Source organism: Sus scrofa, chromosome 2 (assembly GCF_000003025.6).
Source record: "Sus scrofa isolate TJ Tabasco breed Duroc chromosome 2, Sscrofa11.1, whole genome shotgun sequence".
NCBI classification, from domain to species: Eukaryota; Metazoa; Chordata; class Mammalia; order Artiodactyla; family Suidae; genus Sus; species Sus scrofa.
In genome coordinates, this window is record NC_010444.4 from 41,146,524 (window position 1) to 41,168,925 (window position 22,402).

The 22,402-nt window shown below is 48.3% G+C and overlaps 1 protein-coding gene across 7 annotated transcripts in view; it reads left to right on the plus strand.

Annotated features, from left to right (window-relative positions):
- The window catches only part of SERGEF (secretion regulating guanine nucleotide exchange factor), a 241,870-nt gene that overhangs the window by 32,350 nt on the left and 187,118 nt on the right, over positions 1–22,402 (plus strand). The window lies entirely within an intron of this gene.

Genomic DNA, 22,402 nt, shown 5'->3' on the forward strand with positions numbered 1-22,402 from the left:
GTAAAGTCACTTCATCTGTCTAGAGTCAATTCCTTTATCTCTCAAGTATGATTTTAAAACCTACCTCCATTCTGCATGCAGTGGCCATGGGGTTCATATGAATGCATTTATGTGAAAGATCTAACTAATTGTGAAACGCTGTACAAACATCTGAACAAGTGGGAGTGACTGTGTTTGGGATGTGGGCATATTAAGAGATAGCAGTTGCTTTTTAAAAAAAAAAAAAAGAGAGAGAGAGAGATAGCAGTTGCTTTTAGAAAGGCTTCTGTTTCGGCCGGGTTGGCGCAGGGCTTGAGACGGGGCTCCTGAGCCGGCCCGGGATGCCATGCTCAAGATCCAGCTCTGAGAGGCAAAGCTTCCTGAGGTCCTTCACTTCTGTGCATCTGGCAAGTGGCTCTTTTATATTATCAACAGTTGGAAGATCTTCATGGCTTATAGATTATATCTCTGTTAAAAAATCTCTGATCATGGAGTTCCCATTGTGGCTCAGTGGTTAACTAATCCGACTAGGAACCATGAGGTTGCGGGTTCGATCCCCTGGCCTCGCTCAGTGGGTTAAGGATGAGCATTGCCGTGAGCTGTGGTGTAGGTCGCAGATGCGGCTTGGATCCGAGTTACTGTGACTCTGGCATAGGCTGGTGGCTACAGCTCTCTTAGACCCCTAGCCTGGGAACCTCCATATGCCGCAGGAGCGGCCCTAGAAAGGGCAAAAAGACCCCCCCCCAAAAAAATCTCTGATCACACTATTCTTCCTTCCTGATATTCTTCCCAAACTGTAATTGTATTCATCTCTTTGCGTTCTTATTTGTTTAATGTCTAGACTCTAAATTCCAGGGAGTGGCATCACCTTCATTCAGGGCAGTATCTCCAGCACCTGGCATAGGCCTGGCACCTAATAGCTGATTAGTAACTAATTGCTGGATGAATGAATAAATGGCGAGGTAGAGAGAAATGTGGCTTTGAAGTCAGACAGGCTGAGGTGTGACTCTCAGCTCTGCCAGCTGCCTGATTGTGTGGTCGTGGTGGCTGGGCCCTCTCCATCACCACCATCGTTCAGGCCACGGTCCCCTCTTGCTGGATCCTGCAGCAGCAGCAGCCCCTGGCTGGTGTCCTATCTTCCCGCATGTGCTCCCCCTCTGCTCCCGTCTGTGTTCCTTACCTCAGCTGGAAGATCTTTTCAAACCCGTGTGTCACATTCCAGTGGCTTCCCGTTGCTGTTATGATAAAGACATTATCCTTAGTGGTTACCAGGCCTGCGTGGTCTGCCCCCTGCCTGCCTTTCCAGCCCCTGTTCTGACCATGCTAGCTCTTGATCTCTAGCTGACCTGTACTCCGGCCTGGGTACTGGACTATGTCCTGTATTTCCCACCGTAGTGCCTTTGCAGCTCATGTTCCCTTGTTTGCCACACGTATCCCTGGACTCCTCCTTCATTTTGACTTATATCAATCCCTCCCCCCAGACCTCAACTTAGTCTCCCCCTCAGGGAAGTCTTCCCTTGACATCCCTAATTAATCATGTTTCCCTTTTATCACTTCTCAGAGCACTCAGCCTCTCCTTTGTGCTGTTTTCTGTAGGATTCTTTAATTCCCATCTCCTAGACTGTCAGCTCCATCCAGGCAGGAGCTGCATCTGTTTGGCTCAGCATTGTGGCCTCAGTGCATCGCAGAGTACCTGACACATCCCAGGTAGGTACTTAGTGCATGCTGGCCAAATGAATTAGCCTAACTTCTCTGAGCTTATTTCCTCATTGGGAAATGGGGAAATATTTCTGCCCTTGGGTGAGGATGAAATGAGATGGTGTATGAAAGCTGCCAGCATCCAGCACAGGCCTGGGCTTGTGTCAGTTCATTACGTTTTGGCTTCCTCTGCCCTTGAACTCTGGGGCGATCAGGAGGTTAGATGTCCCTATCTTCTCTTTCTGACAGCGGACTTGCTGTGGCTCTGGGTATGAATGTCTCTGGCTGGGTAACAGGTTGCTTCAGGACTCTCCTGGCCAGTGCAGAAAGATCGAAGCTTACAGATGCTAAGTGCTGGCTGCTGGTGATTTATCAGAATTTCATGGGGAGTGACTTATACAAGATCCAAACCTTAATGTGGGTTTGTTCAGAATGTTTAGATCCTGGTTGCTTTGGGGATGCTGGACATGTCCCAGAGCAGGTTTGTGGTCTCACAAATGCTGTGGATTGAAAAAGAGAGCCCAGATGCAGAGTTCTTGACATTCTTGCACTCTCTTCACTGTCACCTTAAATGTCCTAAAGTCTTAGAAGTTTTAGAGAATCAGAAATGGAAAAAGATACTTCCTCACTTTGTAAATGTGAAAACTGAAACAAAGAGGAAAGAGAGTGCCGTGATGGCAGCACCGAGGCTAGAAATCTGATTCTACTTTTCAGAAATTTCTGTCTCCCCTCCATCACTGTCCTCCTGGTTCTTGGTTATATCCTTTTAGTTGAGATTTTTTTTTTTAATTCTTTTTTTTTTTTTTTCCTCTAAAGTGGGGAATTGCATGGCACATGTGGAAGGGACAGTTCTTAGCCACTCTCCTTTGGCCAAGTGTCACAGACCAAGAAATATTTTGTTGCATTTGATGTCTAAGCATTAGTGAAACCCAAGCCCAGTCATTGATTCACACTAAACTGAGTTTATAAATATACCTAATGCTGAATTTTCTGTTTTGGGGCCAAGATCCTTTCCAGAATAGGGTGACAGTGTATATTACCCTATCTTCTTGGGACTGTATATCTTGAAACCTCACCCGAGCTCAGGGAGATTCTGACCACATGAACTCTATATAAAGCAGGTGGTTTGGAATTCATGATGTTTGTGCTTAAGAACTTCGAAAACCCAAAGGTTGAAAGTCAAACTGAGCCCAAAGAACTCTTTTGAAGGGAAGAGATTTTGCTTCTTATTGAAGCCATTCATTTTTATCCTGGAATCCTTAGAATGTCAGGAATGGATGAGGACTTAGAGCTCGTCTGGCCTGACTCTTTCAGTTTAGAGATGGGGAAATCAAGGACTGAAAAAGGGGAAGCATAGGGATGGGGTGGGGAGGGGAAACAGAACTCAGGTCTCATTTCCTCCGTCCAGTGCTCTTTCTACCTTGTCACTTTCTCTCTGGAGATGAGGAGGAATTGTGGATGACTCGAACAAGGAATAATAGTTTCCTCTGTACCTGAAGTTCTGCTCCAAGAAAACACTCATTCTTGCCTGAAATATGTAGCCAGAGCTTCCCTTAATGGATTTGTGTGTGCAGTGGAAACTGGGGGAATGGTACCCTAGGAGCACGGGTCTGGAGGCCACTCCAGGATTCACAGGAGCAGCTGCATTTCCATTTATGATCATCTGACAGCAGTCAGAGCACTCGTGGACCTCTTTAATCACTACGAAGTACTTTCTCTCTCTCTCTCTTTTTAAGGGCTGCACCCATGGCATATGGGAGTTCCTGGTCTAGGGGTCGAATTGGAGCTGCACCTGCTGGCCTACACCACAGGCACAGCAATGTGGGATCTGAGCCATGTCTGCGACCTACGCCTCAGCTCATGGCCACACCGGATCCTTAATCCACTGAGCAGGGCCCGGGATTGAACCTGCATCCTCATGGACACCAGTCAGGTTCGTTACCACTGAGCTGCAGTGGGAATTCCTACTATGAAGTGCTTTCACCTCCATGTTTTCATATGAAGGTGGCAAGATAGGCATTATCCTTGCTTCCCAGACAAGCCCTAATTGGTTAATTGCACTCCCCTGGCTCACATGGATGGGCTGAGCTGAAACTTGAACCTGACCTTTTGTCTCCAAGCCTACTCCTCCAACTGCAAGTTGTAGGTGTCTCAATGCTCTAACTCATTAACAACTTCTTTTACTCTTCAAAGACGCTTCTTTTCCCACTTGTGCCAGTGATTCTCCCAAGCAGTAAGGAAGAAACTTTTTAGTTATCCTTGATCCTTCAGCAGGTATTTGTGAAGTGCTTACCTAGATGTCTAGAGCACTATGCAACAGGCTACAAGGAAATATAAAAGCCAGAATTACCCTCAGGAAGATTATAATTGGATGAACAAATGAATATTTAGTAGAAGAATTTTAAAACTATGGCAAAGAGTCAGAGTCAGTGGCCCAGCACTGAAGGCTCTAGGGTTTCAGGGAAGAGTGTGAAATCCTTTGGGAAGGTCCCATTTTAATGGGTGGAGTGTTGGGCACTTGGTTCTGTTGCTGTCTTTGTCCTCTGGCAAGACAGAACTCTCTGTTCCCCTTATTCCCTTCTGAGCAAATAGGAGGTTGTGGACATAATGACATCCAAAGGCCATTCCAGCTCTGAAATTCCATCCCATAAAAAAATAAAACTGGCCTAAGGAAATTGTTATGGATGCATTGGAAGATAAAGTATGATGCCATCCATTGCAGTCTAATTTATAATGACAAAAACAAATACATGGAAACAATTGAAATTGTAGGGCGATTGCTTAAATAAATTATGGTGAAATCATAGCTTGGAATATAGATCCACTAAATAGAATGTTTCAGAAGGATATTTAATGACAGAAGAATATGTTCATGACACAGTAAGTGAAACAAGTAGTTCACAGTAATTTACTATGCCACCGCTTCTATTTTTTTTAAAGAATATTTGCATAGAAAAGACCAGAAGGAAATATGACAGAATGTTAAATGTCTTAATCAGTGGGATTATGAGTGAATTTTATTTTATTTTTTATATTTTCTATGAAGAGTATGTCATTTGCAGTCTAGTTCTATCAGCCATGAATATTATTGAACAAACTTCTTGCCCCTCAGTGAAGGAAACTGGCCCCATTGCCTTTATACTCCTCTGTGTGTGTGGTGTGGTGTGTGTGTGTGTATATATATATATATATGCCTTTGACAAATCACTTCTATGGGCCTCAGTTGGGAGGTCATGTGGAAAAGAGGCAAGAGACTAGAAGGAGGCAGGAAAGCAGGCATCTGTTTTTGGCTCAGTCATGAGTCAGCTTTGTGACCTCAGGCAAGTCCCTTGTGAACATCCCTAAACCTTGGTTTCCTCATGTGAAGAGGGGAGTTGGAGGTCACAAAAGGTCCTTGGAGCCCAAGATATATACTCATTCCTAAAGATGGAGAATTTCTACACTGTTGAAGAACCAGCTCAGAGGCTTCCTTGGTTTCTCGAGGCTCACGTCCTTTCTTCCTCTCCTGCTCTCTGCACCTGGGCTCTGCTGGCTAGCTGCTAACCTTTTTCTCCTGCTCACAGTTCTGGGTGGGATTGAATAGAGCTGAGTGATTGGACTGAGCTGAGAGGGTGTAGTGATGCCATTACACCACTAGAGGGAAGCATTGTTTGAGTACTTTTGCCTTTGTCACTCTCATCTGCTCTCAGGTGAAGAGTGGCTTTGATTTGCCTTGATTTGGTTTCAAATTCTAGAATTTTATATTTAAAAGGACTTGGAAGAGCATCGAGCGGAACTCAGTTATGCTGTAGATATGAGATAATAGAGGCCAGAAAAGGCAAGTGGCCTGCTAAAGACACACAGCATTTTTTGGGGGGGTCTGCCCTAGAGGGTTTAGAAGAAGGCTGCAGACAGAGTGATCAGTTGAGTCCACAGGGTGGACAGTTCCCATGATTGTGCAGGAATCTGAGGGATCTGCCTGTATACACCTTTACACAGCTCCTCTGGCCAGGCGCCAAGAGGCCTGGCGGTAGAGAAGAAAAGCTAGAATTGGACCCGGAGGAGCGGTGTCTGAGCAAGGGGATTCTCATTGCAAACATGCGATGCCACCTGTGTGTCTTCCTCGCCCTCTGTTGCCCTCTGGTGGTCTCCTAATCTAGGATTCTGACTGTGGTGGTGCTTGGAGGCTGGTTTCCTGGAGACTTGCAGTCATCCTTGTGAGCGATGCCCTCCAAGGTCAGGAGATGCCCTGGCCACTGCCAGTTAGTTATTTCCAGTGAATTTCTGCAAGCAGTGCTCACGTGTTCCCATGACCTGTCTCACCATTTCTTGAGGTTTGCAAGGACTCCTGACAGTTTGTTTCTCACCTTCCAGAGGTTTTGTTTTCTTGGCCCTGAGCTGACTTTGTTTTGGGTTCCCAGGGTGCCCACCAGCCCTAAGCATTGTGACAAAGTAGAATTGTGCCCAGGCAGCTGTGCGACCTTGGGCAGGTTCCTCGCTCTCTGTGGGCAGGGAGATCAGCTCTCAGCTGCAGCTGTGTCATCTCTGCTAGAGAGATGAAGTTCTGGCGTTATTTTTGGTTTTTGTGTTTGGCAACGAATACCTATTGATCTGTGGCCCAGAGGAGTGCAGTGCGTGTCCAGCTGAGGCAGAAGCAAGATTTACCCTTGGAAATAGGTGCCTTCGAATAAGGGGCTTGTGAGAGGGCTGGCCAAAGCCAAGTGCAGTGGGGCCTGGAAGGCCACCAGATGGCAGAAGTGGGCAGGCAGATACCAGGGGAGGCCAGTAGGGCCAGCATCCGGAGATAGAATTAGCAAGGTCAGAGCTGAAAGGACCCCCAGAGGTCACACAAGTCCTCCCTCTTTTTATGCAGGGGGAACTCAGGCCCAGAGAGAGAAGGGGGTGCTGCCTAAGGTCTCACCGTGGGTCGATACCTGATTATCTCCTTGCTTGATAGGAGAACGGAGATGGCTTTGGCCTCTAGCTGGCTGCCCCACAGGAAGAGCCAGGAGACAAGGACTTGGGCCCTGGGATGGTGAGCCAGAGGTGGAAAGAGGAGGGGACAGCAGTTAACTGTCTGCCTTGATCCCGATTTCACTGAGCATCTGATCCTAATGATTTCATCTGCAGTAAGGGCAGTGTCCATGGCATTTTCTGTTCCCTTTCTGTCTGCCCAGTTCTCCTCTGGTTCAAGTTCCTCTAATCAGGTTGCGCCATGATGGAATCTTCATCAAAGTCACCTCAGAGCCCCTACACCCAGCAGATGAGCAGGCCCAGGGCCGTGCCAGAGGCACATTATAGTAAGTTGGCACAATTGGTTGAATAAATTTTTTAAAAAAATTTCAAAGGGGGTCAGTGTAGGGCAGGGAACCAGTCTTTGCCAAGCACTTACCATGGACCGGGTGCTGTGCCAGCTGCCACTTACCTCGTCCTCATGATCCTCTGAGGTAGGGGCCATTGCCTCCATAGTCCAAGAGAGGAAATTGAGGCTCGGAGAGGCTGAGTGGCTTGTCTAAAGTAACACAGCTGGTTACGCCAAGCAGACCCCTGGACTATGTTCTGTTTGATGTCAAAGGTTAGACTCATTTCATCTCCTTGTGCCGCCTCCCCGCAAAGCGACTGCCCTGGGAGCGTAGCAGGCACCTCCCAGGCTGCAGGGCAGGGAGAAACAATTCTTTTTTCTCTTTGGAGAAAGCTTATGGTGGGCTGCTGGGGAGAGGAGACCTTTGAAGCAGCAAAGGCAGGTCTTTGTGGAGCAGGTTCCGGAGTGGTGTCTGGTGGTGGGACGCCTTCTGAGAAGAGGTACCTCTCTTCTCTGCGTGGGGACCCCTGCAGTTCCCTGGTTTTTCCCTCTCCCCCTCGCCCCGTGTAGTGACTGCCACACTTCCGTTGCTCTCTGCCCACTGTCACCTCCCTGTCCATCCCATTGAAAATAGCCACCTCCTCCTGTCTCCCACACTCTACTCCCTGCCCTGCTTTACTTTCCACCAGAGCAGTTTTCACTGCCTGAAATCACAGTATCATTATTTGCTTGTTCATTTGTCAATGCTTCCCCCTCACCAGGTGCGAGGGACCTGGTCTGTTTTACCACCCCCTCCCCCACCCCAGGTCTCCCCTAGTGTAGACGAAGGGCTCCATCAGGGTTAGTCGCATGGAGTAGCTGCAGCTTCCTGGCATGGGAGCGATGCATTTTCAGTGGCCATGCTCGGGACACCAGCCTGTGGGCCTGCCCTCTTCCCACCTTCTTGGAGAAGCTCAGTGCAGAGAGCGCTCGCTCCCTGAGGCCGCCAGTGCTGCTTGGTGCCCCAGGGCTGGGAGGCCAGCTTTGCCCCTGCATGGCTGCAAAGCCTTGGGTCCTCGGCTGCTCAATCTGTCCACAGTGGGCAGGGGCACCAGCCATGCTGCGAGCTCACAGGAAGGTTCTGGGAAGGGCTCGGAGGCCCCTGGCACGAGGGCTGAGTTTCCATTCAGAGAGCCCTCCTCCTCTTTCCTGGTGGGGATTGATTTGTTCCAGGAGCTCTCTGAAAGTGAGCATTAAGTGACCGGCCTGTAATTGTGCCATCATTTTTAGGTTCTTGACAGATGGCACTGTGCTTGCCCTTTCTCAAGGGACCTTGCCTGTCTCTCGGGAACTCTCAATAATCGTAGTGACAGCCAGTGCCTTAAAGTGCTCTCGGATATGTGCCAAGATGAAAGCGGCCCATTTTGAGGAATCTTGGATCAGCTTTTTCCTAACCTAAGCTTGACTTTTTACCTTCAGAGGAAGCTTGACGTGGTCCCAAGAGCCCTGAGGAGCCAGGCTCAAGTTCTGATTTGGCGGCTTGTTGGCTGTGTGCTCTTAGGCAAGTCATTTAAGCTCTCTGGGCCTAGATTTCCTCATCAGTTAAGTGAGAATCATAATCTCTATTTTGGCTGCCTCGTGGGGATATATTATGTCACGCACTCATTCACACATTCCTTCCTTCCTGCCTTCACTCTGTTATTCAACAAATATTTGTTGAGTAGGCTGAGGAGGGCGCTCCAGGCAGAAGGCATTCTGGAAACAAAGGCCTAGATGTGGGAAGTGTACCCTAGCCTTGTTAAGTGTTTGCTTAACATGGGGCCAGATAGGGTCAGAAGGGTCTGGAATCCCTCAAGAAGAGCATGGGTCCCTTATTCAGGCTTTGTTCTGAGGAACAGCTGCAGGTCTCCTGAGGGTGATAAATATGAACAAGGGAGGGAAGGCCCTGCCTCAAGGGAGGGTGGCTCTTACGGGCTTTTTCTGCTCAGGGCTCATCTCTGCCACTGGTTTGGAGGTACTCTGGGTTCCCGCGGGGCCCTCTCCCTGAGGTGAGCTGGGTGACCCTTAGAAAGTGCGAGACGGGTGGGGACTGGAGCCACCCGGCCCCCAGGTCTGCCCTCTGGGGCCTGCAGGGAAGGTCACGTGACCTTCCCTCCTGAAGCATTTCTTCTGGGCTTGAAGATGAGCCGCTTCAGGGCTTCCTCACAGATCCCTGAGGAGAAGGAGGCTGTGGGGAAGGGTTCCTCAGATTTACCCAGGACGCACTGTGTGCCAGGCATTTTGCCAGAGCTTTGCAAAAATATCTATTTAATCCTTACACAAAGTTTGCTGAGCGGGGCTCCCTCCCATTTTACGTGTGAGGCAACGAGAGGTTAAGACTCACCCCGCTCCTAGTTACTTGGCCTTACCTTGCACAGTGTGACATCGGGGTCGGCAACGTCATCATGTCAACTCGAGGGGGTTGCGAGGATCGAGTAAGATCCTGGGTGACAAAGCACTTTGTTCCCTGCAGGTGACTGAGCTCCCAAGCAGGACGTCATGGACAGCACTGCTTCCCAGAGACCCACTTGCCATTTGCCTGGGCCTTTCTGCCTGGCTGCTGGAAGGTTCTAACCTCTGGCTCTCCTCTGTGCACCTTCCCCTAGCCAGCCCCTGGGGTCAGGGGCTCCACTCGGCATTTTGCCCCTTTAGCCAGCGAATATGAAGCACCACTTTTTTTCAGAAAGTTAACCCTGTGGCACAAAATTAACATCAAAGGTAACTTACTTTTTTGCCCTGTTAGTGAGAGTAGTAAGAAGGCAGGGAATTTTAATGCTGGAGGGGACCGTCTCGGCCTCATTTGAAATTTGGGGAAACAGAAGCCCAGGGAGGTGGTGCCACAGCTGACGGATGCAGAGCCAGGATGAGACCAGGGGTCCCTAGCCCAGGGCCCCTCCATGGCCCGGCAGTACTCTCCTAAGAGAGACTTCAATTGTTCCGTCTCCCTTATGGAGGAAGGAAGAAGCCAGTTTAATAAATTTCATTACACCAGCCCCTTTATGTAACAGGGCTGTTTCCGGGTCCTGGCAGATGGTCCATAGTAACAGTGCTTTGCTGATTTGGTTGGAGCTGATCCTATGAAAGGAAAAATCTGTGTAGCAGATGCCATTCCCAGTCCCTGGCCGTGGAAGAGTCAGCCTCTCCCAGGAAGGTGCTGCAGCTCTGGTGCTCACCGTCTCTGGTGGGACTCAAGGCAAACGTCATGGAGGTTGTCTTATGCTGGGTCAGGTTTTTACAGAAGGTCACATTGATGACTTGGAGTTCCTTGATGGCTGCGGTGCTGGTGAAAGGTGTTTCTTCTGGGGTCTGAGGGACGGCAGCAGAGTGGGAGGGAGATCAGATGTGGAAGGGAAAGGCAGGCAGTCCCACCACAGTGGCCTTTCATACCCATGAGGCCTTGGCCCTCCAGATATGCAATTTTTTTTTTTTTTGTCTTTTGTCTTTTTTTAGGGCCACTCCCGCAGCATGTGGAGGTTCCCAGGCTAGGGGTCCAATTGGAGCCGTAGCCACTGGCCTGCACACAGCCACAGCCACAGCCACACAGGATCCGAGCCGCGTCTGCGACCTATACCACAGCTCACAGCAATCTGGTTAACCACTGAGCCATGACAGGAACTCCCAGATGTGCGATTTGAATGTAACTGCAGTGCTTGTCACACCACCCACTGGCCTTGACCGTGGTCCTGAGCCTCCGTAGCCCCTCTCATTGAAGTTACTGGGACTCCAGGTCTCCTGATTATCTTCCCTTTCCTGGTGGGTGCTTGATTGTAACAGGTTCTCCTTGTGGCCTCTTCTGGGGTGCTTCTTACTGCCACTGCTGGATGCAGGTGGCAATCCCCAGGCCACTGACGGTGGGTGGGTGTCCCTTCCCCAGACTCTGACCTTGTCCTGCTTGCTCAGTTCTCACCCCCATAGGGTCCATATACATGGGGGTGGGAGAGTGCCCTGCACCTGTGAGTGGAGCTCTCTCGGGGCCCCAGCAGGTCTTTTGTACTCACTTCTCCTGAAGAACCTGGGAGATTTCCCACGGGTGAGCTCAGAGGAAGTTTGAGCGGCACCATCCAGAGTCATATCCCAAGACCCTCTTACTGGCTGACCCCAGAGTGACAGGGTCCCCTCTTTGCTCCTGTCTTGGGGTGAATTATTTGCCCACCCAAAGATCGGGGGTGTGGGGTGGTCAACCTCTCTCTGATTGAAGATCTTAATCTGGGGCTCCCGTTAACTGAAAGCCAATTCCTCTTTGGAAGCCAAGGGTGTAAGTAGTATTGTGGGATCTCTTGGGGTTTTGGAGGTGGGAGCCTGGTTTCCTAACATATCAGCTTGGACACCATGAGGAGCTTTGCAGGATGCACTGGCCCCAGGTAATGGTTTTTCCCCCTCCTGGTCCTGCTGGGTCTCGGATGGTCTGCAGGGGGCGCTGTGTTCCCACAACCAGGCACCGGGATTTTTTCTGTGGGGCTCAAGCAGCGCCTCTCTGCAGGTCCAGGCGTGCTCGGGAACTGCGGCTTTCCCTTGGCTGTGCCCAATCTCCCAAGCCTCACTCCCAGCTCCAGCCTCCAGCTTGGGCACTGTGAGTCATCGTCATCAGTGGAAAACGCGGCCTCACCAACAGCTGGGCGTAGTGCTTGGCCTTTTTTCTTCTTCTTTTTTTGTAACTTAGCAGAGATGGAAACTGCCGATGATCTTTTGCAAGAGACAGTAACTGAAAGCGAAGTCCAGGGCCAGGTTGGGCAGTTCGAGGTGGCAAGAACCCTGAGGGGGTGGGGCAGGGACGTGTGTGCCTTTCCATTACCTGGCCCTTGGGCCTTCCAAGAAGCCGGGCCAGGGAGGCGGGCGCTGAGGGGCTGTGCAGACCTCACCTGTCTCTGTTCTTGTTCTGCCAAGGTGCCTAGGAGGCCTCTGGTGATTAGCTGATGCAGGTGGCCATGGCAGCTTGGAGAGGTTCACTGGTATTTTTCTAAGAAGCTGTGGGTAGACTGTGGTCACCCGGGTGACCTGGCTTCTAGTCTTGCGTTGCCTCTAACCCACTATTTGACCTTGGATAAGTCAGTTACTTTCCTTCCCGGGCTGCACTTTTCCCAGCTGAAGCAGGTGGTGGGGCTAGCGTGATCCCAGGTCTCTTTCTGCTCCGGTGGTCTGGGAGTCTGAACTGAGTGTAAAGAATTTTGAGCCTTGTTCCCATAGTAGCCTGGAACATCTGAGATCTGGAGCTGTTTCTCCAGGCGAGCAGTGCTCACTGCAGAAGGAGCATCATACGGACTCAGTTCTGCTCTCCAAGAACTTGTCATTCACCTTCCTCCTTCCCTCTCCCCACGGGGCTGTGCACAGAGGCTCCTGGGAAGCAGGGAGCTGGGGTTCTGGGTCTGGCTCTGCCAAAAGACAGTGTGTGTCCTTGGGTAAATCCCTCACTTCCTTCAGCCTCATTTTCTCGGAAAATCGAGGATGAGACTCGCTTCTTGGCTTCAACTCCCCCCAACTCCCTCCTGCCGGCCTCACCACCCCCACCCTCAGCCTCCCCCTTTCTTTTCTGCAGGGTGTGATTCTGCGCTGCAGAAGCCCTGGGGTATAGTTTCCTTCCTTGCTGGGAGGGAGAGAAGCAAGATTATTTTTTTAATTACGCAGCTAAGATTAGGCAGCAATCTACATTTTAAAATGTTATTAATAAGAGTCTAAAAGTGTGTGAAGAAGCTTTGGAGTTGGAATGTGAAATGAGTCGGGAAACATCTGCAGAGGCACTGGCCTCAATCAGGAATTTGTTTTTTCTCTGGGTGCCAAGTGGCTGCTAGGTGTGACTAGCAGCCTGAAGTGCCGCGTGGCCCCTGGAGGAATAGGAAGCCCAGGTACTCTTGGAGCAGCCCCCTCAGGGCAGGAGATCAAGGTGATGGTTCTTTGCAAACTGGATTTAGAGAAAGAGTGACGGTCGTGATATCACTGGCACCTCTGTGTAGTGTTTATAAAGTGCCCCCGTGTTTATCATCTCCTTTTTCATCATAGTCCTGAGAGGCATTTAGAGCAAGTTTCATTGCCCCTTCATGGGCTGGCTGAGGTCTCCTAAATATAAGATTCTTCCTTTAGGAAAGGTGGGTGGGCTACAGAGGAAAAGCCCTGGACAGGAAGTGGGGGCTAGGCACCTGTCCTGGGCCTCCACTTCCTTCCCCAGCTCTGCCTGTCCACTTTCCCTACTTTATATTTCTCTCTAGCACTTAAAGTCATTTGCCAGGAGATATGTTTTCTGTGGTTTTTGTCCATTGTCTGTCTTCCCCACGCTAGAGTGTAAGCTTCAGCAACGAAGAGAGTTTCATCTGTGTCTCACTGCTGTGGCCCCAGCACCTGGGGCAGCACCTGGCCTTTCGAAAGTGCACAGGAACTGTTTGTTGAATACTGAGAGTGCCTGGGTCTGTTTCCCAGTAGTCTGTGTGACTTGGAGGAGTTATTTCTTTTCCTCAGTTTTGTTTTCTCTTTGGGGAATTGGAAGGGATGGTCCCTGACATCCTCGATGGCATATAACTATAGTAAAAACAATGCCCGTAACTCTTTTTCCTTTCGGCAAACGTTGAGGACTGCTCTGGGTCAGGCCCTATGCTGGGTGCTGTGAGGAATACAGGCAGGCAGCCTGGGGAAAGATCACTATTCTCCACCCTTCAGTGGCTTTGATGATTGATTTTATGTGTCACCTTAACTGGGCCGTGGGTGTCCAGATATTTGGTAAAGTTTCTCTGGGTGTTTCTGTGAGGGTGTTTTTGGTAGACTGAGTAAAGCAGATTGCCCTCCCTAGGTGGGTGGGCCTCATCCAATCAGAAGGCCTGAAGAGACCAAAAGGCTGAGTCTTCCTTGAGTAAGAGAGGGTTCTCCTGCCTGATAGCCTTTGAACTGAGACATTGGCTCTGCAGATTTTGGACTTGCCAGCTTCCATGATCATGTGAGCTGATTCCTTGTAATAAATCTCTCTCTATAGAACCAGTTGGGGAGTTCCCATCATGGCTCAGTGGTAACGAACCTGACTAATGTCTGTGGGCATGTGGGTTCGATTCCTGGCCTCGCTCGGTGCATCAGGGATCCAGCGTTGCCGTGAGCTGTGGTGTAGGTCGCAAACGCGGCTGGGATCCTGCATTGCTGTGGCTGTGATTGCAGCTCTGATTCAACCCCTAGCCTGGGAACTTCTGTATGCCACGGGTGTGGCCCTAAAAGGAAAAAAAAAAAAATAGAAGCAATTGGTTCCATTTCTCTGGAGAACCTTGGCTAATACAATGGGGAGTATAAGACGTATTGTCAAATGATCTTATATTTGGTGGCACAGAATAGTAGCTGGCACAGAGGGACAAGCACCATGCCAGTGGCTCCTAAGGAAGGGATGGCCTGTTCTGACTGGGGGTCATGGAGGGCTGTAGGGAGGCAGCGGCATTTGAGCCAGGCCCTAAAGGGTGAGAAGGAGCTCTGTGGGTAGAACAAGAGGCTGACCCACACTGTGGGCTGGAGCCCAGCATGACCCTGAGGCCTGGGAGGGAGGAAGTAGAGCATGCGCTTGACACAAAGACCGTCATCCAGCGCTGAGAACATAGGTGCTTGGAGGGAAGGGTTTGTGGAGGGCGAGAGAGCTTAACACTTTACTAAATGAATCCAGGACCAGGGCCTCCTGAAGTGCCCTCACCAGGTTTGGAGAAGAAGCCGTTCTTTCCTGCTTTTGTCTGGGAAGCCCCCATCCTGCGTGGTATAGACAGTTCTGTAGCTAGTCCCAGGGCTCCTCAGGTGCAGTCTGTCTGGATTTCTCTCACTCGTGTCCCCAGTTTGACAGCTCACAGTGCTGGAGATGAAGCAGCTGGGTGTGCAGTGCTTGGCATATCTGGGGACTCTGATCTTTGCATTAGAGGCTGAGGATGATGCTTCCTTAGTGAGCTTGTGCCCCTAGCTCACACATGTGTCCCTGTGACTCTGAACAACCTGCACAAGTCCTTGGGGCTATTCACTTTTTCTTTTCTTTTTCTTTTTTTTTCTGGCAGTGGCTTGATGTGGAATCTCAGTTCCTAGACTGGGGATTGAACCTGGGCCAAAATGGTGAAACTGCTGAGTCCTAACCACTGGACCACTAGGAAACTCCCAGGACTGTCCACTGTTGAATAGGCAGGGTGAGCCAGTGAAAAGCAGGGTCACACGGACTGGTGTGTCCTCTGTGGGGCAGTGACTGGGGGCAGTGACTGGGGGCAGCTGTAGGCTCTGGGCCTGAGGCTTCACTTCCCTCTGTGCTTTAACTTCCTCGCCTGTAATTTGAGGATTATAATAGTGCCTTCTCACAGGGTGTTTTCGTGGACTAAGTGGGGCAATCCATGTAAAGAGTTTGGCATGAATAAGTGCTCTCAAAATGTTTGCTATTGACAGGGAACTAGATCCAATCACCTGGGATAGACCATGAAGGAAAAGAATATAAAAAAGAATATTTATAAATATATACACACATACTTTTTATATATATTAGTTACATGTATATGTACAATTACATGTATATGTGTGTATGTATTTATATGTTCTATACATATACATACACGCATATGTATATATAATTGAGTCATTTCACTGGACAGCAGAAATTGGCACCACATGGTAAAGAGTTTTTAAAAATTTTTAAAATTTGCTGTTGTTATTATTATCCTCATCATCATTACTGCAGCTTTGCCACTTTCTAGCTCTGTGATCTTGAGCAAATCATTTAACCTTTGTGATCTGCTTCTTTTTCTGTAAAATGGGTTCGTACCAATCATTCAGATTGGTTACATTATATAACTTCATGGCATTGCCTAAAAAATAGAGTTTTTACACAGAGGCAGCTCTCAATAAACTGTCCCCAGTCCCGTATGTTTTTGTTCAGCCTCTTTGCAGTCTGCTTCATCTCTTCTTTTTAGTTGGATAGCTTGTATTTGGAAATTTTATTTCTATATTAATTTAAAAAAATCTAAACCTTTTGTTATGTGACAACTTTGGAGACTTGGGAAATTTTACAAACCCCCCCAAAACCAAAAACCAAAAAGACCCCCCCAAAGCCCCCACGAAGATATATAGCCAAGTTCCCAGTTTTTAAAATTGTTAACCGTATTAGTGGCCTTTGATGTTAAAGGAGATGTTTTATTTGAGGACACTGGCCAGACTAAATATTCCAAAGGTGCCAATAAAATTAGATTGTATACCACTCATTTTGCCTCGGAGACTTTTAGGCACCATTATTACCATTTAGACCAGGAAGATGTCTCAGAGGTCATCTATCCCAGTCCTCTTATTGAATGGATGGGAAAAGTAGGCCCCCTAGAGGGGAGGCATGTGTTTAAGGTTACATAGCCCAGGAGAGAAGCCAGGGTTAGGATCCAGGTCTTCTAAGTCTAGTTGAAGCTTCCTCTCTTATCCAACTCACCTTGTTTCATCTCTTCTCCATTGTTCTCTTCCTTTCTTCCCCCCAGTTTAAATTTATTCGTGTCATGTGATGCAATGTGCCAGATACTCTGCTGGCATCTTACAAAAATCCCCAAATCCAATGGAGAAGCTTTCAGTGCTCTGCCTCTTCTTTATCAGTAGAGGCAACGACCCTAAGATGTTGCAGATGGGAATTGCCAGAGAAGCCTTGATAAATTGAGAGAAAATGGGGATAGAATGATGGAAATCCTTGATAAGGCTGTGGTGTTCATTTGGGGAGGGTAATAGTTATAGTGGCTAACACTTCCTATTTTGAGTCATATACTTTAGGCAAAAGTATTTTTGCAGCAACCCTCCAAGGAAGGTGGGTTCGTTGTTGTTGTTGTTTGTTTTTCAATGGTCGCACCCATAGCATGTGCAAGTTCCCAGGCCAGGGATTGAATCCAAGCTGCAACTGAAACCTGTGCTGCAGCTGCAGCAACACCGGATCCTTTAACCCACTGCACTGGGCTGAGCATTGAACCCATGCCTCTGTAGCGACCTGAGCCACTTCTTAATCCATTTTGCCACAGTGGGAACGCCTGAAGGAGGTGTTTTTATTTCCATTTTTTAGATTTTAAGTAATTTGCTCAAGATTATAGAGCCAGCAAGTGATTAGGAGTGATGAGCAAGAAGCAGGTAGGTTGAGATGGTTACATTGCTCATTCAGGAAATAGATACTTTATTGAGTATCTACTTTGTGCTGGGCACTTTTCTAGGATACAGGGATGAGCAGAAACAGTCCCTGCTATCAGAGAGCTACCTCTGGAGGGGGAGACAGACTTTAATCAAATAGTCTTCCTAATAAGTGTGCATTTGTAAACTGAGATAGGTGCTCCTGAGATGAGGAAAGTGGTTCTCTGAGATCATTGCATCAAAGAGTCTGATCTGGGTTGAGGCCTGAGCAGAGTTGAAGAATAAGTAAGAGTTGGCTAGGTGAGTGGGGTGGGGCTAGGGGAGACAGCAGGGATGGAGGGGAGCAGGGTGGGGGTCTCGAGGAAGAGCAGAATGGCATGTCTACAGGTGGGACGCAGCCTGGTGTGCCTGTATCCAGCCCCTGGGCTCTGAGCCCTCCTCTCCCTCCCACTCAAGTGGGAAGACTGAGCTGGGTGACTCTTGGACAGTTAGTTCTGTATTTGAAGTCCTTGGTTGTTATGATTAAGTGCCTTTTGATAAAGCCTCTGTCTACACGGCAAAACAAAGGATGGGCTATAGAAATGAGGTTCTTAGATGCTAAGGACCTAGAGTTAATAAGCCTGAGAGTAACTGGGGTTTGTAAATAGATGAATTATAAATATAACTCATAGGTGCAGAGTGGCTTTGTGTGTGTGTGTGTGTGTGTGTGCACATACTCCAGAAGGCTTCATAGCATCCTGGAACATTTAAAGTGGGAGGGACTGAAAAGTTTCTGTGGACTTTCCTCTGCCTGACCCATGGGATTCTTTTTATAACATCCACCCACTTCCTAACTCCATTTTGATGTCTTCGGTGACATTCTGTTCCCTTCTGGAGCAGATTATGTTAAGAAAACATGGGAGTTCCCACTGTGGCGCAGTGGGATTGGCAGCATCTTGGGAGTGCTGGGTTACAGGTCAATCCCTGGCCCTGCACAGTGGGTTAAGAATCCATTGTGCAGCTGTGGCTTAGGTCGTGACTGTGGCTCGGATCTGATCCCTGATCCCTGGCCCAAGAACTCCATGTGTTGCAGGGTGGTCCAAAAAGAAAAGGAAGAAAGAAACATGGATTTTGCTTCTATTACACTGTAGTCTATCTTCTTGTTTCCTTCAGGACCCCTTTCCCCAGAACAGGTTAGAAATTCCTCTTCCCTTGAGGATCCAGATTCTGCTGGAGCAGCGTTTCACCGTGGCTGCAGCACCTGCCTTTACCAGCATCCCGGGCGGCCCTTTGGAGGGTGAAGGAGGCTGGCTCCATGATTGTTCCCTATGCACCCACCCTCCCAAGTCTCCTCTGACCTCAGAGAACCCAAGGCTCTGCACCTCATCTTTTTTCTCCTTATCCACTCCCCCTTTATTTCTGTTTGAAAAGATGTTTGCAGAAGGCCCCAGAAGAGTTCATTCATTTGGTAATGAAATAACTTTGTATGATTCCCATCAGCGGAACCCTGATCTAGTGTCTCTGCCCCTTTTTTTCTTATTTTTTTTTTAGGCAAGAAATAGATTTATTAAGATTGGACGCTTGTGAGAAATGCAAGTGGGCAGGCAAGGAAGCTCTGCCTCTGCCCCTTTGTTTCTTTTAATGGCACCACCACCTTCCCACTAACCTTGAAATCCTGAAATCTTAGAGTGGTGTTTATCTCCTCCGGTCCCTTTCTCTCCCATGGTGGGTGCCAAGTCTTGCAAATGCTCGCCCCTCCCCCGCCCCGTGTCTTCTACCTTAGCTCCAGCTGATGCATCTTAGGCTGTGTCACTGTAGTGGCTTCCTTCCTGCCTTTTTCACTTACTCCTGCTGTGACTGTGCTTATTCCCTCTCCCTATTCTAAGAACCTTCTCTCTGTCAGTAAGATGGGGCTGGCTAGAGTACCTGTCTCTCAGTGATGTTGGGAGGGATAAAAAGGATACTGCAGAGAGATGGCTTAGAACAGTATATAGAGAGTTCCTCGAACAGAATGTTTAGGCAGCAGTAGGTGCCATGGAAGGAGGTGTTAGCCATGAGATTAGTATCACTAATCTCAATCTTTTGCCATCCGACCATCTCAAGACATTCATTTCATCAGGCCCCGCTCCTGCCCGAAAGTCTGTGGTCTCCCCATGTTCCATTTAGCATGAGTCCCTAAAATGGCAAGATGAATTGTCAAGGTTTTGGGAAGAGGAAATAATGAGTTCTTTTATGCTTTTATCTTTTTTTTTCTTTAGGGCTGGACGCATGGCACATGGAAGTTCCCAGGCTAGGGGTTGAATGGGAGCTGTAGCGGCCAGTCTACACCACAGCCACAGCGACTTGGGGTCTAGCTGTGTCTGTGACCTACACCACAGGTCACAGCAACGCCGGATCGTTAACCCCCTGATCAAGGCCAGGGATCGACCCCAGGTCCTCATGGATACTAGTCGAGTTTGTTTCCACTGAGCTACAGCGGGAACTCTTTTTTGTTGTTGTTTTTGTTGGTCTTTTGTCTTTTTAGGGATGCACACTCGGCATACAGAGGTTCCCAGGCTAGGGGTCTAATTGGAGCTGTAGCCACAGGCCTACACCAGACCCACAGCAATGCCAGATCCGAGCCGCGTCTGCGACCTACACCACAGCTCATGGCAACACCAGATCCTTAACCCACTGAGTGAGGCCAGGGATCAAACCCACAACCTCATGGTTCCTAGTTGGATTCATTTCCGCTGCGCCAAGATGGCAACTCCTTTTATTTAAAAATTTCTACTTTTGGAGTGTGTTTTACGCTGTATAATTTTGAAGAAGGGTAGCTTTATAATTCATAAATGTGTACAATGCAAGGGCATACTTTAATAAATGAATATACATCTATTGGTGGGATGTTTAAAACTATTTTGCTGGTAGGGGAGTGCAAGCACATGAGTCTGGAAGATCAGGTCTGCAGACACTGAGCCTGGCGTTGCCCTGCGGTGGCTCTAGCCCGGCCTCCCGCACTCACCTCTGCCTCCTGCTCATGACCCTCACCCTCTGCACCTGGCCCACCTTGTACTTAGGATTTTTGCCACTGTCTATCCCCTCTCCCCACTGCTGGAACATTCTCCCTGATCTTCCCATTTTCTTTTTCTATCCAAAGGTTCACCTTAATGCCACCTGTTCCATCAAGCCTGCCAGGACGGTTTCCAGCTTGGAATGCTCCCTCTAAGCTCCCTAGATGTTCTTTGTCAGTACCACTCATCTGGCCCCGTAGTTTTCTCTGCAGCATTGGGACCCTTGGCCATGTATGTTCCTTGGCTCCCTAGTTATTCTGCACTAATTCTCGCACGGACATGCCTTTAAATTACATTTTACTTGGCGACTTTATCATTTCTCCCATTTATCTGGACACACATCCCTATACATGTTGGATGATATTAGTGTATCTCTTTTTTTTTTACTGCAGTAATATATAATTATTTACTCTGAGGAAAAGATTCATCTGTTACATTTGGAATCTGAATGTCCTTGGACTTGACAGCATCCTTCAGCTCAAGGCAGACATTGACCTACAGTGTCTTAATGAACATCTTTTGTATGTGGATTCATTGTTTTCTTTTCACTCCAGGTGACCTAAAGTGATAATCCTCCTGGGTAATGCCTTTATTTCAGTGCTGAGAGTTCAGAGTTCTGCATGGTCTCTTGGGAAGGAAGATGTTCTAGTGAGGAAAGCTGGATGGTACACAGAACATATCCGTTTAATCTGAGTTTCCCCCTCCTCAAACACTGTAAGAATGTCTGTTTCATCAGGCGGGTTTCATCCATTTGTGACACCAGCTGTGCAATCATTGGATCTGCCATTGGTCTTAGAATCTGAAAACAGAGGTTTAAATCTTGCTTCTATGACTTGCTGGTTCTTTGAACTCAATCAAGTCATCGAACCTCTCAAGTCATCTAATCTCATCTGTAAAATTAGCTTAATAATCTGTATTTCACAGAATCTTTATGAGAGTTTATATAGAGACAGTGTCTCTGAATGTGCCAGGCACCTGCGAGATGGTCAGTAATGTCTGTTTAAAGAAAGAGGAGGACGAAAGGAGCCTCCTCTGTCCCCTGGGAGCCTTCTGATACAGAGTGTATTTTGGGGAGAAACAGACAGCTTCAGGAAGTGTAGGAAGTGTACCTTCTTGACTGTGCAGACTTAGGTTGGAGCCTGAAGGCTGGCCATCCAGTCAGCCTGGTTGTCTCTAATAAAATGTCTGTGGCCTCCCCAGGGAGCATGAAGATTAATTAGTTAATCTTTGTAAAGTGCTTTGAAGGTGAAAAGTGCTACATAAGTGGAATGGTTGAATTGCTCTTGGAAATGTAATCATGGTAGCACCATATTCTGGCAGTCTTACTTGTCTTGCACATCAATAATCAATAGCGGAGAAAGTTCTAAGATGTTTTACTTGGTAAGAAAGGATTCACTGCGGGGCGTGTGATGACACAGTTCTTTCTGTAATCTTGCCGATAGCACCTTGCTGTTTCTTCCCAGGAGAGGCATGCTAGGGTCCTATCAGAAGTTAACAGTCTCTGGCTTCTCGGCAGTCTCCTCACTCAGGCTGTCTGGTTGTAAATCCCAGCCAACTCGAGCAGGAGGACAGTGTGCCCATTTGGGATGCTCTGTGGATCCTGGGCACATGGGCTTTTGGGAATCTAATTCTACAGACATGAAGGCAGAGCGTTGAGTGGTTATGTGGTGATGTGGACCAGTGTGCATAAGCAATGCAGAGTGGTGCTGTGGGCTGGTAGAAGGAGATGTGGCTTAGCTGTGTGACCCTGGTCACTTCTGTGAACCTCAAATTTCTCACCTGTTCACTGGGGTCATAGTAGTTGATGAGAATAGTAATACAGGTGGCTCGCAGGTGGGAGGGTTTCATCTATTCTGTAGAGAATTAAGGAGTCAAGAAAATTTTTCCAGAACTGGTGGTCCATGAGCTGGACTCTCAAGGTTGCGGTGTAGTTTAGAAGATGAATGATGTAAGGAATGTCATCCTGGGCAAAAGAACAGCATATGTGAGATCATGAAGTAGCACATGAGAAAGGACCTGCTCCCTGTTTTTGTCATATAGCCAGTACCACATAGGTTGAGCAGACTTGGTTCCCTCTTTGAGGAAGCTCGGAAATCGATTTCTGGGAACCTCTTGGTAGTCACGTTAGTGTCTGAAAGATTGATCCTGAGAACGGTGTCCCTGCAGAGCCCTGAATCCCTTCAAAATTCTGACATTTCCCCCAGGAGTCTGTGGTTGTTTTTTTAACTGACACTCTAAACCATATGTTGAATGTGGGGCCAGATGAAGCTTTGATATTAAACAGAGAGTATGTAGTAGATTTGTCTAGAATTTAATATGCATT